General features: G+C 48.7%; 1 protein-coding gene across 2 annotated transcripts in view; it reads left to right on the forward strand.

Moving 5' to 3' along the window:
• The first annotated feature begins 14076 nt into the window (after positions 1–14076).
• The window catches only part of DENND2B (DENN domain containing 2B), a 1727973-nt gene continuing 1722197 nt past the window's right edge, over positions 14077–19852 (forward strand). For both annotated transcript variants that reach the window (XM_069623705.1, XM_069623704.1), the window contains exon 1: positions 14077–15242. The gene's annotated coding sequence lies outside the window, so the exon portion shown is untranslated. The remainder of the gene's footprint in view (positions 15243–19852) is intronic.

The following is a 19852-nucleotide window of genomic DNA, read 5'->3' on the forward strand; positions in this document are numbered from 1 at the left end:
AAGAACTAACTGATAATTTAAGCCGGCAACTTGTCCAGTCACAAGCAGGGCATGCACCATTTCCGGGAAGCGTGCCCTCGATGCCAGCACCATCAGCCAATCCCGTTCAGATAACCCTTCCTGGGGCAGTTCCCTTGGCCCCGCCCGAACGATTTACAGGGGATCCCAAGAGGTTTGCAACGTTCATGAACCAGTGCCGCCTGTTCTTCCGTTGTAGACCAGGGGCCTTTCCGAATGACCAATCACAGGTCGCTTTTGTGCTATCCTACCTGAGTGGTAGCGCCGCGGACTGGTCTGTACCCTTTGTGGCCCAAGACGATCCTTTGCTGCATGACTTCAGGGGCTTTCAGCAGGAGATGGAAAAGCTGTTCGCCTGTCGTACTCATGGGCAGGCATTAGACAACGAACTTCTGTCCCTACGCCAAGGGAATCAAGACCTATTAACATACATAGCCACGTTCAATAGACTCGTAGTTGAAGCAGAATGGCCAGTGGAGAAGAGAACCAAGTTATTTGATTGGGGGTTGCGGGAGGAGCTCAAGGATGTTCTCGCACAATTAGTGAACCCCCCGAAAGACTGCTCAGGATTCATTGACCTTGTTGTTCAACTGGATCATAGGTTGCAGGACCGAAGAGCAGATGGAACCTGACCGGACTCTCGCCCTATGTATGTGCGTTCAAAGGACAATATTGCCCGCACAACGGAAGGTTCAGGAGAACCAATGCAAATCAGGGGGGTCAGATCCCCCTTGACTAAAGCGGAAAGGGATAAAAGGAGACAGCAGCAGTTATGTCTGTACAGTGGAAGGTCAGGTCATTTCCTTAAAGAGTGCCCTGTGAAGCCACTGAGGAGGACGGTAGGGACCACGGACAAGGAAGATACCATCAAGGAATCGGAAACCTCCCCAGCCCGGCAAGTGTAGGGGTCCACTTGTCGAGCGAAGAAGGTGAACTACAGACCTCCCATTTTGCACTATCTGTGATCTTGATCAATCACCAACAGCCATCTCGGATGCACGCAGTAAGAGCGTACATTGACAGTGGAGCCGTTGGGAATTACATCGACCAGAATCTTGCGGCAAAGATGGGGCTTCCGTTACGCCCTAAATCAACTACCGACACTGTTACCACTGTCGACGGCACGGAAATAGCTTCTGGTCCAGTATCCCAATGCACTGCAGCTTTAACCCTTCTGTGCCAGGATGGACACCAAGAATCTATTGTTTTCGATCTCATTAAGGCACCACAGTTCCGGTTGATTTTGGGAATGCCGTGGTTGGTAGCTCACAATCCCCGAATCGATTGGCGAGCAAAAGAATTGGCCTTTCCCGAGACTTGCGCCCACACATGTTATCGCCAAGAGAAACAACCAATAGACACCAGAAGCTCCACGCGACTGTTGCAATTGGCACCCTACCAAGTGAATACCAGGACTTTCAAGAGGTCTTTCAGAAAGAACAGGCTAATACCCTGCCACCGCAGAGACCATACGATTGCCAAATTGACCTGATACCCAGTGCACAAATCCCTTGTGGGCGAATTTACGCACTCACGGAACCAGAAAACCAACACCTGAAGGCCTATCTTGACCAATACCTGGCCAACGGGTTCATCCGTCCCTCGAAGTCTCCAGCAGCCAGTCCTCTATTCTTCGTACCGAAAAAGGAGGGGGACTTGAGAACGTGCATCGACTATCGCGCACTGAACCATATTACCGTAAAAAAAACGCTACCCCCTGCCACTGATCCCTGAATTGCTTGATCAAGTCAAAGATGCCCAAATCTACACAAAACTAGACCTGAGGGGGCATATCACCTTGTTCGCGTAAAACAGGGGGACAAATGGAAAACTGCTTTTCGCACCAAATACGGCTTGTACGAATATCAAGTAATGCCCTTGGGCCTTTGCAACGCACCTGCAGCATTTCAATACTTCATGAACGATGTCTTACGGGAATTGATTGATGTCTGTGCTCTAGTGTACATCGACGATATTCTAGAATATTTTCAAGCTATGCCATACTCACTAGTATTCTACAATACACAACCAATAAGTTACTGAACAAGTTCTGCTCCCCTGAAGTTGGAGCAAAATGGCACTTCAGTTACTTTAAAAAGGGGTAAAAAGAGAAGGTTATAAGAAATGAAGCACAAATACTTTCATAGGCAGGGCAAAGGGTTTCAGTTAACTACAACCAGCAATTCAGTTCATTGGCCTAGGCCAAAGTGAATGGTTCTGAGTCTTTCTATAGGATAGCACAGTTCTGGTAGTAAACAGTTAAGTCTCTGCCACGGATTTTAGAAGAATTTGGTGAGCCGAAAAGTCAGATGAATGCTTAGGGAAGGACAAGCCTTCAAAGAGGGGAAAGTTTCACCAACTTTCACCGTGGCCGAATAGATTTCCGGACCGCGTTTGCACAGTATTTTTAAAGTGAGGAAGAGCCGTAGCTTAGGCAGTTGTTCCTGGCAGTTCGAGCAGATCTCGCTGTTCCTGAGCTTCAGTCGTGGGGACAAGGAGGATGTTGGGAGGTTCCTGCACTACACAGGGAAGAGGCCATAAGCTTGGCAAAACGTCGGTTTAAGGTGTGAGTGCCTTAAAGACCACAAACTGGTATCCTTCCCACTGGCTATCCTGTTTTCCACAGAACTCTGCAGAAAATCCGACTAGGAGGGGACGGTGTCCAGGCGGCTTGTGAGTTGGTTGGTCCCACCAAACTCAAGGGAAGAAGTTAACCTTTCAGGCAATTCGAACCTGCAGCAGGGCTTCACTGGTCGTCCAGGAGTTGCAGGAGTCCTCTTCCTTCAGCTCATCTTTGGTTCTTTCGTTCCAGTGGTGGACTCTGCTTTCCAAGTCTCAGAGACCTCCTTTTAAACAGTTTTCCCCCCATTCATTCCAGCCTGGCTGTCACGCACACATCAGGGTGACTTTCCTTGCTGGACAGCCAGCTGGCCAATCACGCCAGAGTGCATTCAGGTCTCCTAGGAGACTAAGCACAGGGAGTTTCAGGCACCTCCCTCACTTCCTGTCCACCCCAGACATTCAGGTGCCTTGAGGAGGGCTTCAGCACTGAAGGCCGCCAAAGGCCAACGAACAAAGGCACCAAACCTGGTTTGGCATGCAGAGTTAAACACAAGAAGGACCTTTCCTAAAAGTAATGGCGAAAAAAGTCGACCGGAGTGTGTTTTTACAGATAGGTCTAGGGCGCCACCCGATTTTTAGCTACCGTTGTTCGCGGTCGGGAAAAATCATGGTAGTTTGATCTAAACCACTGCCACCAGCCATTTTAAGTAGGAAAGGGTAACATTTTACTGTTACATGAGTGCTTTGTCTCAGGGGATGCTAGGCAACCCCTCCAGCACTCTATAGGAAGATAGGGTGTGCTGGGTCTGTAAATTTAAAGAGACTAGTAAAGTCAATTTAACTTTACATGCTCTGGGAGACAGTAGTCAGTCCCAGAGAAGGTGTTTAAACCTTGGGGAGTCCGAAAGACACGCCTGTGCCACTGCACAGAAGGTGCTGCGTGACCCACAGAAAAAGATGATGCCTATGGAGTTGTTTTAAAACTCCATGACCAAAGAACACAAAAGTAAAACCCACATCAAAATACATGAAAGAATGGGAAAAAAGGCTCACACTCTTTCCAGGTAAAAAAATCAAATCCTAAAAATCCAGCAAAGTTGCTGGGGGTCTCAAAAGGTAAGGGAAATTAGCACATTGGCCCAGGTAAGCGTTGCACCTCTGCTGCCCATGCAGCTTTATTTCCGGCATTTTTTCACCCATGGCAGCCTCCTAGGTCTGCAATGCTCGGGCCCAACTTTCCCCTCCAGTCCCGCCTCCCTCGCCCTCCCCCCTGGCTTCCATTGGCTGTTTGCACGTGTTGTGCTCGAGGGCCTAGTCTCTCTGCATCTGCGCTTCCCAGGCCATTTCCACCATGGCCCAGGTAAGCGATGCGCCTCCGCTGCCCATGCAGCTTCATTTCGGGCATTTTTTCACCTATGGCAGCCTCCTAGATCAGCGATGCTCGGGCCCAACTTTCCCCTCCAGTCCCGCCTCCCTCACCCTCCCCCGGCTCCCATTGTCTGTTTGCACGTGTTGTGCTCGAGGGCCTAGTCCCTCTGCATCTGTGCTTCGCAGGCCATTTCCACCATGGCCCAGGTAAGCGCTGCACCTCTGCTGCCCATGCAGCTTTATTTCCGGCATTTTTTCACCCATGGCAGCCTCCTAGATCAGCGATGCTCGGGCCCAACTTTCCCCTCCAGTACCGCCTCCCTCGCCCTCCCCCCGGCTCCCATTGGCTGTTTGCACGTGTTGTGCTCGAGGGCCTAGTCCCTCAGCATCTGCACTTCCCAGGCCATTTCCACCATGGCCCAGGTAAGCGCTGCTTTGCAGATGTCCACCGGGGAAGCCAAGGAAGCCAGCAGTCAGCAGACACCAACAAAAACTGTAAGTGTGGCGTGGGTGGGGTGTAGAGTAATTACTCTACTCCAGAAAGCTGCTGCCTCTCTACCTTATCCTTCCATAACGTAGACTAGCATAGACGCACAGCATGCATACTTAGAGAGATTTGTGACCACCAGCCTAAATCTATTCATGGCTGGACTGTAACTGTTGCCTCGCATTACATACTAACATACTTGCCACGGTTAACTAGTGCCAGACCTAGAGGGAACTGTGAAGATTAGCCTGCATCACATTTAGACAGCTGTAACAATGTTAGTGTATGCTGCACCTAGATGTAATTCAAAACTTAAGGCTATGTCGCATCTAGATAGGATTGTGAATGTTAGCATGTGCCACACTTAGATGGAATTCTTAACTTTAGCCTGCATCACATCTAGATAGGACTGTGAATGTTAGCAAGCACCACACTTAGATGGAATTGTTAACTTCAGCCTGCATCACATCTAGATAGAAATGTGAATGTTAGCATGTGCCACACTTAGACTGAATTCTTAGCTTTAGCCTGCGTCACATCTAGATAGAAATGTGAATGTTAGCATGCGACACACTTAGATGAAATTCTGAACTTCAGCCTGCGTCACTTCTAGATAGGATTATGAATTTTAGCATGTGCCACACTTACACGAAATTCTGAACTTCAACCTGCGTCGCATCTAGATATAAATGTGAATGTTAGCAGGTGCTACACTTAGATGGATTTCTTAACTTCAGCCTGCGTCACATCTAGATAGAATTGTGAATGTTAGCATGTGCCACACTTAGACAGATTTTTTTTAGCTTTAGCCTGCGTCACATCTAGATAGAAATGTGAATGTTAGCATGTGCCACACTTAGATGGAATTCTGAACTTCAGCCTGCGTCACATCTAGATAGGATTATGAATTTTAGCATGTGCCACACTTATACGGAATCCTGAACTTCAGCCAGCGTCGCATCTAGATAGGATTATGAATTTTAGCATGTGCCACACTTATACGGAATCCTGAACTTCAGCCTGCATCGCATCTAGATAGAAATGTGAATGTTAGCATGTGCCACACTTAGACGGAATTCTTAACTTTAGCCTGCATCACATCTACATAGGATTGTGAATGTTAGCAGGTGCTACGCTTAGATGGATTTTTTTAACTTCAGCCTGCGTCACATCTAGATAGAATTGTGAATGTTAGCATGTGCCACACTTAGACAGATTTTTTTTTAGCTTTAGCCTGCGTTGCATCTAGATAGAAATGTGAATGTTAGCATGTGCCACACTTAGATGGAATTCTGAACTTCAGTCTGCGTCACATCTAGATAGGATTATGAATTTTAGCATGTGCCACACTTATACGGAATTCTGAACTTCAGCCAGCGTCGCATCTAGAAAGGAATGTGAATGTTAGCATGCGCCACGCTTAAATGAAACTGTGAATGTCACCAAGGGCATCACCTTGATGGAATCCTGATCACTAGCCTGCCTGACATCTAGATAGGATATTGAAGATTAGCAAATGCCACACTCAGATGGAATAGTGAATGATAGCAAGCATCACACCTAGACACAATTGCAAGGACAGCAATGCCAATTAACCGATCCACTAACAATTTCACCCCTCTGCATACACCTCTCATACTCTAACCAAACACAACCACAAGCCTACAACACAACAATCCGCACAAACTTCACTACACTGCAACAACAAAACAAACCACACATAGACTTGCACAACAGCACACGACTACCGACCGTAAAAAACCCCAAGCCCAGCCAATGGACCCACCGGGCTGAGGCTGCCAACAGCACATCACTGCTCTCTTGCACTTTTCCAGCTTATCCCCACTAACTCACCCTCCCCCTACCTCTTTTTTTCAGAGACGCCAGAGCGCCAGGGGACCACTTTGGTGGTGATAGTGCGCAGTACAAATATCTTTTAACATTAACATTAACATTTTGAGAATTCTCCATAACAGAGAAGGATCTGCACATCAACGTCCTGGAGCTACGGACAGTGTTCTACGCCCTCCAGTCTTTCCTACTATCTCTGAAGGGCAAAGGGGGTGAGGATATTCACGAACAACACCACCACCATCTTCTACATCAGGAAGCAAGGAGGCACTTGATCCCCGGCGCTCTCCAAGAAAGCTCAGGACTTGTGGCACTGGGCTATCGGACAGGGGAGGTTCCTCATCCCTCTCCATCTGGCAGGCATCAAGAACACCATTGCACACTCCCTCAGCAGGCAACTGTGCTCGTGCCATGAGTTGGAACTTCGTGAGGATCAGTTGGACCGAATGTTCCCCTAATGGGGCAGACCCCTGATCGATCTTTTTGCCACAGCGGTGAACTCCAAATGCCAAAGGTTTTCCAGCAGATTCCACCAACCGAGGAGCTTGGGGGGACATGTTCTCCTTCTTGTGGGACGATCTGTTTCTGTACGCTTTTCCCCTGTTTTCTCTCCTGCTACATGTTATCAACACACTCAGACAGTGTCGATGCAAATGTGAATAATCAAATTCAGGCATACCAGTGGTCCAGGGTGAATATCCGTTTCTAAACCATCAATCAGCCCCACACCTATAATATGCCAGAAGGAATCCAAACAGATTGGAATTACAAGCAAATTATAAACCTCCTTGTCCAATTTTGTAACGTGGACGGAACGGCAGGCTTATCTCCTAAAGGTTGTGGATCGTTGGTTAGTTGCAACACAACAAAAACACAATTATTACCCAATGATAAAAGGAGTATTCAGTCAAGGTTGTATCCAAAAAATATACTTTATTAATCACAACAAACAGTCTAACAATACTACAAAATACAACCCACCCTGTAAAGGAATGCAGAGGACAGACAGTTTCGAAGAAAGAAAAGGGATGCACTCTGGATACTGACAGGGGGGTAGTCGGTATAGTTAATAACCACAACAGTTTGTTAAGGTTTCTTGGCTTCAGCACAAAGAGGATAAGGGGTCTTAAAATGTCTCTAGGGGCCTCCTGGGAAGAACCAGGGGGACAGAAGCAGAATGTACCTTTGACTGTAGATGTTCTTGGTGCTTGACAGGGTCAAGTTGGCTTCAGGGCACTGTGTAGGCTTTTGTGACAGTTCGAGGTGGGAGTCAGCTGTGGGTATTAGGCGGCAAGACGGTCTGGCGAGTGAAGCTGGATGAACGCCTGCACGCTGGCCTATATTGCGGCTCGGGGTCAGGAATCGTCTCAGTGCTGATCGGCAGTTCTGAAGCACTGGTCAAGACATCTCGGGTTTCGTTCAGCGACTGAGGCTTGACACTGGTCAGCATTGCAGTCAATTGCAGATTGAGGAACTCGACTAGCTCAAAAATGTCCGTTAAGGCTGACGGCAGATATTTATGGAGGCACTTCTCAAAGCTTCTTCAATGGGCTTGTGTCGTCCTTTAAAGCGGACAGTCCAAAGCTGAGAAGTGTGTTGCAGGCAGCTGCCTTTTGTTTGGTTGTAGGTTGAGAGACCTTCTGGTACTTCCTATCCAGGAAGCTTGCTGCAGAGCCTAGCATGGCGTGCTGTGTTCTGGCTGGGTACTGGTTCTGGATTGGCTGGAGGGCCCTCTGAGTTATTTTCTCCCTCTGTTCCCTGGGAGAAGTTTAGGGGAGGGATCCTGCTTCCCTCTTTGGATATCTTGGCCTTCCTTAGCTGGCGGAAGATGTAAGGCAGACTGTACCTTCAGCCATGGTCCAGGGTTGAGTTCTTCTTTCTTACTTCTTGTGAAGTCTTCAGATGGTCTGCCAAAAGAGGGGCCCAGCCCTCTTTTAAAGCCAAGTCGGCCACAGTGATTGATGTAGGCTAAGTCTACCTTAATGTATCAATCCTGGGGTCCCTGCCAACAATTTTCTGTCTGCGTGAGGTCATAGCCACAGTACTTTGCAACAGGCAAGGTAAAGGTGTGAAAACAGGAACAAGGTGTGCCCCAGAGCTAAAATGGCTAAACCCTGTGCTCAACATAAAGAGCTCTGGACTCACTCCCTGTGCCACTAAGTCCCACCCATCTTCCTGTCTGTTATGTTCAAAGAGTCTCCCTGGTTAATGGTCCTCCCTGTGTGGTGCCTGTTAAAGCAGTAGGTCTCCCTTGAAGCTTCGGCAAGACAAGACTCTCTGGCTCCTACAAACCACATTTGTGTACCTTATTATTTTTTTGTTTTGTTATTTATATCGCGCTACGAACCCTCAGGCCTCTGAGCACTGCTTATTTCCCATGGTGTGTGATGCTCATTTATCAACCTCGGAAGGATGAAAGGCTGAGTTTGGCCATGCCGGGATTCGAACCTGCATCAGCAGGTTCTGCACTGATGTCAAAACGCGTGCTCTACTCGCTGTGATATCTGACCTTATGAAGGGGGATCCTCTAGCGGGGTGGCACCCCAAACACCCCCTCTGCCAACTATTTTTTTTACTGTTCACGAACCCACAACCCCTTATCTGCTCTTTTCCACCTGCCCCAAAAGATTTCGATAACCTTTTTCATCATTTTATACACGTTCAAAATGTAGTTGTGAAAATGACAGGTGATGAAACAATGTTATACCGTCCCATGTGGGCCTGTTTGAAGTATCCTATATTGGTAATATATTGGTAGGTTAATCGCTGCCACCAGCTGCAGACCAAAACAAAAGGGCAGGGCGGTTCTATTGAGCCTTTGTCACTTAATTAGGCTGGCTATGGCAGAGGGAAGGTTGTTCCTCCCTGTTCCTGGAGATGTTAAATGTTAAATGTTAAAGGTATTTGTACCGCGCACCGTCACCAACGGAATTGGTCCCCAGGCGCTCTGGCGGATCTGTAAATGATAAGGTGGGGTGGGGTGGGTTAGTAAGGTGAAGAGGGAGTAGGATAGTGAGAGGAGTGGTGTTCTGTTGGCAGCTTCAACTCGGTATACACCAGATGCTGAGCTTTGGTGCTGGTATCGGGTCTGTGATAGGCCGCGTGTGCTGTTGGTCCGGTTTATGTGTTGTTGCAGTGTTGTGAAGTGCATGCGGCTTGTTGTGCGAGAGATGGTTGTGTGAGTTTGAGTGAGATAAGTATGCAGAGTTTGAGCTTATATTGGTTAGTGGATTACCTGGCCTTTGGCATGCTAGCATTGAAGTTCTGTCCCAGTGTGGCACCAGCTGGTCCCCACAACTCTATCCGGATGCGGCGCGGGCCAATGTCCAGAATTCTATCTGAGTGTGGGCAAGCCAACAATTCACAGTCCCGTCCAGATGCGGCGCAAGCTAGCGACCTGAAATCTGTCCAGATGTGGGCATGCTATCATTCGCAACCACATCCGGATGCTGCGCTGGCTGGTGTTCACAATTACAAGTGTATCATCTCATACACCCAGGCAAACCTGTTGGAACAAGTTTTCGGAGGAGGCAGAATGCGCCCCTTTTGGAGTCCCTGGTCCTTATCGCAGCGGGGTTTGCACTCATTGACACTTACAACATGGCCGTCTAACGTGAAACGCCTTGCACCAACTTTCATGTCGGACGTAGTTCGTTCTACAAATAGACCACGCCCCGCGGCCCCGCGCTATCGCTGGTTGTGACTAGACGTGTGCTTTGTAGTTTTCTGTACACTTCTTCTGTCCCTGATTCCCGGATCCTCTACTTCTCCATACCCTCCTCCTTCATCTCTGTACCTTGTTCCCGGATTCCGCGTACCTCTTTCGTGTATTCCTGGTTGTCACATTCCAACTATATATGACAGAAGCAGATTGCGTATGTGGGCTGTGTGCATGTCTGAGTACACAGGTCTATGCATTTGTCGTGATGTGAGCATAGGAAAATGTGTGTGGATTAGCCTCACACATTTTCCTGAGGTTGGTTTACCATCATTCCATTTAATTAAACATTTTACGGATGGTCGAATTCATCACACTTGGCATATGGTGAAATACAATCACAGTGGTGCGCACAAGCAAGCCAGCTATACAATTGGCGATGTAAAAAGCACATGCTGCTGGAAAACGTGCAAAGAATTATCATGGGACTCGCAGGGGCAAACCCCCAGAGCTAGAGGGCCCAGGCACATAAGCCTGGAGGTGACATGCAGGAAGGAAAGGACTCCCTCCCTCCCCCGCCCTGGCGACAGCAACACGTTGGGGGTGGGAGGGGATATAGGGACCGACACCAGGCAAGTTTTCACTGACACAAACATGGCCATAAGGGAACACAGGGTGAACAAAAGGGACCCCCGCCTCATGGGTGCCACTTTTGTTTAGTAAGGGGATGCAAAAGTAGCACCTACCCTTCACCTGGTAGGATCACAGGGCCAGGGAGTCTCCAGGCAATAGGGGGGCTTCCAGAAGGACAGGACATGGCACCGCCTACACAGAATTTGAACCCAAGGTGGCTGCATGCCCTCAGGCAAAGAATTCTCCATAAGAGCAGGGGGCTCTAGCAACCCTGCTCTCTCTTTTCGCTGATTCTGCCGGCACCACAACACAGAGGATCCTCCACCATTACCCGTACAAGTTGCCAGAAAATGGCTGTTAAACATAACGCTTCAATTAAGGGAAGAAAAAGGGGACAAGGAGTTGAGTAAAATAAGTGATCGACAGCACGGTGAGCTACCTCCTCCCCTTACCAGGTTGCCAGAAAATGGCCTTCTACAAATAAAACACGCTTGGTTAGCGGGGTAAAAAAGATGGAGGGTTTTATAAAATATAGGTAAAAGTTGGTCCTTCCTCCCAAGCAGCCAGAAAATGGCATGGTAAATAGAGTCGCTTGGGATACCAGCAGAGCTGGGGGATGGGGCAGATTTGCCCCGCAAAAGAGTAAAATAGAGGGGGTCCTTGCCCAAGCTGCCAGAAAATGGTCCAAATGCGCTTGGCGCAGCCCCCCTCCCCACCCTACAATTAAAATTAGAGGATGTCTTTGCCCAAGCCACCAGAAAAAGGAACCAATACGCTTGGGCAGCCCTAAGCCTTTTTTGGCTTAAGGAAATACACTGGGTCATAAACAGGAGATGAAAAGGAGAAGCACAGCTGATGCTGGGCAAATGTCATAAGTGGGACATATGGCAACAGCATGGATCAGACCAAAGTTGGCCTCATGCTGGAGCAGGGCCCCCACGATCCAGATCCCATGATGCCCAAAAGCATATAATTTATCATCAAAATGTAGTCATAGGCACCCTCTGTGAAAACGAACACGCCCCCATTGAAGCAGTCACACTTTAGCTCACTGTGCCTTCCATAGATGGGAAATATACATTTGCATATCAGTCTTTGTTCTGCCCACACTGAGCAGTCCAGCACCAAAATGCTATGGCAATTCCCTTCTGAACAAGAGTACCAACAGCAACCCCATACACGTGTTTCAGCCTTGTTGGTCATCATCCTGATATCCTGGGATTTTTCTCCTTTGTGAAAGGGACAGTGAGCTAAAGGCTTGGTTGAGACTCTACCGGGCCATCCACCCAAGAAGTTGATGGGCTGTTTTTGTGCAGGTAGAAAGACTCCCAGAACCCTCCTTGTTTTGCATATTAGGTAACTGTGGGTTTCACCCTAAATTACATGGGGTATCCAGACATGGACCCCTTGCTCACTGTTCTTAGAGAGGCACTGTTCTTAGAGAGGCACAGCTCCACCTTCTGATGAGGCCCGACTAGGCCAAAACACATAGGCTGAAACACGTGACTGGGGTTGCTGTTGGTCAGTGCTTTAAGTGGGGTAAGAAATTGAGGGGGGGCCCTGGTTTGGGGGCGTGGCTTCCATTGTGGGAGTGGCCTAAAAGTGCACAAATCATAGTAAGGTGCGCAAACAAATATATAAATGTATTTGAGCATTTATATATTTGTTTGCGTACTACTATGGTTTGTGACTTTTCAAGCCTTCTTTTATATACATAGCAATGTTACATATTTCTATGTTTATAAAAGGTGGCTTGTAAGTGCACAAAGCATAGTAAATTACGCACACTTGTGTGCTTACCTTACTATGGTCTGTGTACTTTTCAAGCTGCCTTTTATAAACATAGACATTTGTAACATATGTCTATGTTTATAAAAGACGGCTTGAAAAGTAGGCATCTTTTATAAAGCGTTGAGGACGGACAAAACCCAAGGTGGCTTTGTCCGTCGACAAAGCTTTATAAAAGATGCCTTGAATTGTGTACGATTCAAGCAGTCTGTTATAAACATAGAAATATTTCTACGTTTATAAAAGATGGCTTAAACGTACACAGTTGAAGGCATCTTTTATAAAGCCTTGCCAAAGGAGAAAGGCGCCTCGAGCTCAGTGATCTCTGCTTTGAGCAGAGATCACAGACCCTGAGGCGTCTTTCACCCTCTGCGAACCCGCGGGCTCCGTGATCTAATCTGCATATTTGATCATGGAGCCCGCGGGTTCGCTGAGGGTCAGTGACCTGGCGAGGGAACACTAAAGGACTCTAGCTTCCTCTGATGGCCCCTCAGATGAGGGGTCATCAGAGAAAGTTACAGTGACTGACGGAAGTGCCAGCCAGGCACAGCAACGGTGTGCCTGGCTGGCACTTCTGTCAGCTTGCCTGACGTTAAAGTGGTGGGCGCATCTCCCGTCGCGGCTGCGGCCGCGGCGGGATAATGCGTCCTGCCATGGCGTGATGAGGTCGGGGGGCCCCGGCAGGGCCCCGGCTCAGTCCCACTTTTTGGAGACGGCCCCGGCAGGCCCCGGCCCACTTAAAGCACTGCTGTTGGTATTCTTCTTCAGAGGAGAATTGCCTAGCCTTTTTGTTCTGGACTGCCCCTGGGCAGGATAAAGACTGATATGCAGTGATATTTCTCCTTTGTGAAAGGGACAGTGAGCTAAAGGCTTGGTTGAGACTCTCCCGAGGCCATCCACCCAAGAACAGATCAATGGGCCGTGCTCGTGCTGGTAGAGACTCCCAGAACCCGCCTTGTTTTGCATATAATGTATCATTATCTGTTTGGTTTGTTATGCTTTATTGTGTTATGTCATGAAAACGTACTGCCATATATTTCCACCCCACTCCCCCTCAGTGATTTTCTACAAGGTATAGCAGCATTGATTGGGTTTGGGGTATGCTGCCCCCTACCAGCCATTCCTCCCCATATGTCACTTCCCGTTGCCGTGCACTGCGCGCTGTCTGAAGGAAGAAGCAGAGCTTCAGCCATTACTGCCACAGGACCTTCACTGCTGGGGGCTAGCATCCTCTGCGCCCTCAATTCACAAGCAGAAGGACAGACCTTGTATCTAGCAGCGCCTACAGTGTAATTCATGCATTTGAATGGAAAGTTTGGCCGGAGCCAGCACGCCCATTGTCCGAGGACCCTCGGCTCAGCTTGCACAAGCTGAGACCTCTTCCAAGTCCTTGCCTGGAAGCACCGCCAAATCCCCTCTAATGGGTTCTATATTAATGCCGCGCTTTCAGATCAAGGTCCGCAGTTAAACTGTCATTCGGTTTCCGTTACGTGTTGCCCTTTATCGCAGGATTGGCTCGGTGTGGGTTTCCGCATACCGTGCATCGGCCCCTGTCGATGATTGTAACCACATGCAGCAGAGGAGCCTTCTGTGGCGCGGCGTGCGTGATAGGCGGTCTATCTCATACGTGCACATGACAGAACTAAGGTCTCTCTCTCACGCCCCAGGATGCCCCATGTGCCATCTTCCGCCTTCCGCTGGATCCAGGGAAGACGTAGTCTTGGGGATTGCGAATGCATGAGGGCTTTTCTGAATCTTCTAATGAAAGCAGCTTGCCTTTTGTGCTGTGTCTTACACACCTACACAGAAACAATGCGAATTCGGAGCTTCTCTGTCACTTGGTCCAGTGAGTCTCCAGGAGAGCAGGTTTCCTAAATTCCCTCCCGCTGCCTTTAACGACTTGGTTTACTGTTTCACATCCATCTCCCACTCTGCCGTCTCCACTTCCTGTGTTTGCATTTTTTTCAGCTTCCAAAAATTAGTTTCAGGCAGGGAGATCAGCGTGAAGCTGGAAGCGCAGGCCTGCCTCCGAGGAGAACGCGCTGCTTCCAGCAGCTGCAGGACCTGGGTCCCGCTTTTCTATCCCTAGGCGTGTGCCCTGGCTGCCACCAGCGTCAGCAGCTATATCCCGGTGGCTGCCGATAAGATACCCGTGTATCCATGATGCCCTGGGCAGCGTGACTTATGCCCAGGCTACTCCCTGTACCATGACCTATATAGGCTGCTCTTGAAATCTGTACTTGTGCCCCGTCTGTTCTCAGCTGTAGGACTTGAGCCAAGTGACTGCTGTCAGCACCGGGACCTGTGCTTAAGCTGCTCTCTGCAGGACCTGTGCACTGGCAGCCGTCGGCACCAGGACTTGTGACGAGGCGGCGGCTCTCGGCATTGGGACCTGTGCAGCATAGGGTACTCCCTCAGGACTTGTGCACTGGCAACTTACCCACGAGGACTTGTGTCGAGGCGGCGGCTCGCAGCATCGGGACCTGTGCAGCATAGGGTACTGCCTCCGAACCTGTGCACTGGCAACTTACCCACAAAGACTTGTGCCGAGAGGGGGCTCTCAGCAGCAGGGTGTGTGTCAGACTGCTTTCTGCAGGACCTGTGCGGGCAGTCGCTGGCACCCGGACTTGTGCCGAGGGGCGGCTCTCAGTATCGCGATCTGTGCCCCTCAGGACCTGTGCCAAGAGGGCGGCTCTCTGCAGCGGGACGTGTGAAAGGGGTACTCAGGACCTGTGCACTGGTAACCGTACCCATCAAGACAAGGGGGCTCTCAGAACCGGGACCTGTGCACAGCTGCTCTCTCCCGGACCCCTGCACCGTCGGCCCATCAACAGGAGCCTCTGCTGGGCTGGTCCACACTCCCGAGAAAGGTCTCAGGTGAGAATACTCGCTGTAGTGCAGCAGCACTTGAGTTATCATTACTTGGAATCCTATGCTATGCTATTGTGTTCTATAGCGCACGCCCTTGGCATTTAGATGGTTTCTTGGCGCCAACTTTGCAACCGCATTTTTTTCTTTATTTCTTCGATGTGAATTTTGTCTCGGCTTCCCTTTTGGAAGAAATAGTTCATTTTAAAGACCTCTATGCGTTTGAGTCGTTACTATCACAGCCTACTTAGTTACACTCATTGTGCTTCTTTATTCTGTATGCGGCATGCCATGGATTGGGCTGGGAATTCCTGCTCCCCACCCGTACAACTGAAAAGCGATGCATTCTTTGTGTTCTTTCTATGCCTGCACGGTTTAGGGGAATACTGGACACTGGGAGATCGTGGGGATGGATGGCTGTTGTAATTTGCCTCCGACTTGACTAAACACTTTGAAGGTTTAGCTGGAGGGGGCGCACCGCATCGCGTTCAACTTCTGACACGGCCCCGTCCCCTCTTATTTCATTGCTCTGTGAAACTCGAGCAAAGGAAGCACCCCGGTGTACACACTCTGCGAGTCTAGCTTGGTCACAGCACCGGTTAGTTTACTGTGCTTTACAGGGCACTCTTACTTTCTCACCCAGTACTGTACACTGGTCAATATGGACCTATGCCGCGATGCAGGGGGCAGCTGCTGGCTCCAGCATCCGCGATGGCCGTCTCGAGGGACCTCTCAGGCACGCTGCGGTTGTGTAGCTACAATATCCACCCTGTCCGTTGTTTTTGCAAATGGCAACACGTTGACCTTCGTGCTGGCAGATAACTGAATGCGTTTCTGATCCCGACATGCGCTGTGCACATCTGCAGTGGACTTTGGCAATATTTGTGCTGAAGTTATCCCCAGTCAAATGGCGAACTGCACTGGACACACAAGGTCGTGGTTTCTCGTTTCATAACAGAGGGGGAGAGAGTGAAAGGAGATGCCTTTGCAGACTCGCCCACTGAACTGTAATCTTTACCATCTGGCAAGCAGCCTCGGAAATACCCCACATTAAAAGTTGACCTGTCAGTGACTTTCCCTGACCCATGCATGTTGATTTCAGACACACACTAACCGGGCGCCAAGCAATCACAGACCTAGGCGAACGTGGACTTCAGATCCTGACCACCCTGTGCGAGTCAATAGCAGACATACCGTAGGCGAACCTGGAGTTCAGATACAGACCACACTGGACAAAGGACATCACAGATAGAGGCGAGCGTCGATTTCAGATACAAACCTTCCTGCACCAGGCAATCACAGCCATAGGCGAATGTGCAGTTCAGCCACAGACCACATCACACCAAGAAATCACAGAAATACGAAAATATGCAGTTCAGCCACAGAGCACACCAGAGCAGGCAACCACAGTCATTAGGCGAACGTCGAGTTCAGGTACAGACCACATTGCACCAAGCCATCTCAGACATGGGAAAACGTGGGGTTCAGATATAGACCACACTGGATAAAGCAACCACAGACATAGGCGAATGGGGGTTCAGCTCCTGACCAACCTGGACCAGTAAATCACAGACACAGGCAATTTGTAGTTCACCTGCATACACATCTGTATCGGACAATCACATGCATAGGCGAATAAGAAGTTTAGTGAGAGAGCAACCCGGACAAATAAATCACAGACATAGGCAAAAGTGGAGTTCAGATATAGACCACAATAGACCCAGGAACCACAGATGTAGTTGAATGTGGAGTTCAGATACTGACCGCACCGGACCAAGCAATAACAGACACAGGCGAATGGGGAGTTCAGATGCAGATCAACCAGGATCAGGCATTCACACACATATCTGAACATGCAGTTCAGATACAGATTTCTGTGGACCACGCACCCAGAGACATAGGCAAACGTATAGTTCAGCTACAGATTAACCCGGACCAGACAATGAGAGATATCATCGATAGAGGTGTTCCCATACAGACCACACTAGACCAAGCAACTCCAGAGATAGGCAAATATGGAGTGGTGATATTGACCAACATTGACAAGGCAATATACTGTAGACAAATCTGAAGTTCAGCTAGAGACCAAGCTGGGCCAGGCAATCAAAGATAGAGGCGATTGTGAAGTTGAGATACAGATCACATTCAACCAAGCAAGCACAGACATCGCGAATGTAGAGTTCAGATACTAACCTCACTGGAACAATTAATCACAGGCATCAGCAAATGTGGAGGTCAACTGCAGACCAACCCGAATCAGGCATTCACAGATATAGCTGAACATGAAGTGCAGATACGGGCCACCCTACAAGCACAGTAGTGGACTTTCTCTTTTCCTCAAGTTATTTCAAAGCCCTGGTCAGCTTCAGGGTAATGAGTCCTAATTAGCAGCTCACCTTAACAGCTTTTTCTTTTTTCTTTTTCATCTTTAAAAATAATTTTTCAGAACATAACAATTTTCTTTAGGTGAGTGCCAAAGCTGCCTTAAGCTGAATTTTTCTTTTCCCTATGGCCCACCCCACACCGAACAATCACAGACAAAGTTGAATGTTGAGTTCAGCTACATGTCAGTTTCGATCAGGACTTCACAGACGTCACAAATGTGGAGGTCAGATCAAACACTTTTTTAGATTGTTGATCAGAGCTATGCTAGTGGATATGATTTATTTAGAAGTTTACATCACTCGTCACAGTTTTGCATTAATGATCTTAGAGAGAGGGATATACACAGACATGGTTCCGGAAGATTCTCTGCCAAGAGATGCAGATTGCACCTCATTGAGGATGCCCAATGAGGCTGAATCTTGTCTGGGGTTTTTGGTCTAGTCAAGAAGGAATGGGGCCTAGCATTTCGGCCTGTATGCCCATTTTGGGATGTGACCAATCCTGATTTGCATATGGTCGCTCCCCTTCATTAATGGCATGGTAGGATAAACAATTATTGACTGGCGATTTGTTGGGAGCAATGTAAGTGGTTGTGATTTATTCAAAACCTTCCATCACTCTTCAGTTTTGAATATGTGATCATGGAGTTCAGATACAGACCAACTTGGTTGAGGTGTTCTCATGTAGGCTAACAAACCAGCTTGGATGAGCCATTCAGAATTGTAGACTAACCTGTATGTCAGATCGAGACCAAAGTGGGGCTGGTGTTGATTTAGTAAAGGGGTGTCAAACTACAGGCCTCGAGGGCTGGAAACAAGTTGGATTTTCAGGATACTCCTCATTAATATTCATGAGAGAAATTTGCATACAATGATTCTCAAGTGTATGCACATTTTTTCTCATGAATATTACTGAGTGATATACTGAAAGCCCATCAGGTTTCCGGCCCTCGAGGCCTGGAGTTGGACAACCATGATTTAGGGGAACACTGAGTTTGGAAACAGATCATCTCGGACCACACATTCACCAATATGATTTCTGTATAGGTCTTCATTCCACATTCGCACCCGGGGAAGGGCGCTCAGCCAATCAGCGTGCTGCAACAGTGGGCAAGAATACACAGTCTCTGCCCACTGTTTCCAGCCACCATAGGCCCTTCCCCAGGTGGCTGCATCTTTTTATTTCTCCTTACAATGTGGAGAGTCAACAGGGAACCTCTCCCTGTTACCTCCCCACCACTCAAAAACAAAACAAACCCCTTCCCCACCTCCTCCCACATTCCCACTTACCTGCTTGTCCATAGTTTTGTGCTCCGGTCCCAGCACCCCTCACGCTCTCGGCCACCATACAAATGGAAAAAGGACGTCATCCCTTTTCCAAGAGGCAGAAGCAATTTTTCCCCCTATTCTCTTCTCGGGAAATTGGCATCCCACAATAAGCACAGCCACTCACCAGAGAAAAAAATATACTAATACCATCGTGCCCGCAGCCCTCGCAGAAGCTCGGGCTGGCGGGCCATTACCGGGCATGTATGCCCCCCCCTGCTGGGGTGTGGTTGCTACAGTAAGGCCACCTGAAATCACTGGGGAGTGGGGAGGGAATCCATTACTCAGCAAGCCAACAATGTAAGCATAAGTGTGTCTTAAGACAAGCACTGAAACCCCTCAGCTTGTAGGGATAAGTTGGTGACCCATAGAACACTATACAGCCATGATATAGCACCTGGAATCACAGCACAAGGCAGTACACATACCCCACAATCAAACTTAATGGCGAAACTGCTGTATGTGCCATCTGGTATAACACACAGGAGAATACAGCAGTACAAATACCCCACACTCATCCCTGACTGCGCAGCTTCTGTACATGCCCTATGATATAGCACCCAGAAGCACCTCATAAGGCAGCACATGTACTCCACAATCACCTGTAACTATGCAGATGTAGGCAAATGCAGATTTCAGAAACAGACCTAGCTGGATAGGCCTTCAAAGAAAGACATGTAGACAAATTAAGATTTCAGACACAGATCATCCTGGACCAGGCATTCCAGACTTAATCAAACACCGAGTAGATACATATGACATATGACATCCCTGGCAGCAGATTGAAAGACAGGCAAATTGCCAGCGTTACCCTTAGACACAGGCTGGCGAAGGCTTGGCATTCCCAGAAATAGGCAAACGCATTGATGCACGCACGCACCCATGCACATACACAGGCACACACACACT

The sequence above is a fragment of the Ambystoma mexicanum genome, chromosome 11 (genome assembly GCF_040938575.1).
Source record: "Ambystoma mexicanum isolate Mex_15411 chromosome 11, UKY_AmexF1_1, whole genome shotgun sequence".
NCBI lineage: Eukaryota > Metazoa > Chordata > Amphibia > Caudata > Ambystomatidae > Ambystoma > Ambystoma mexicanum.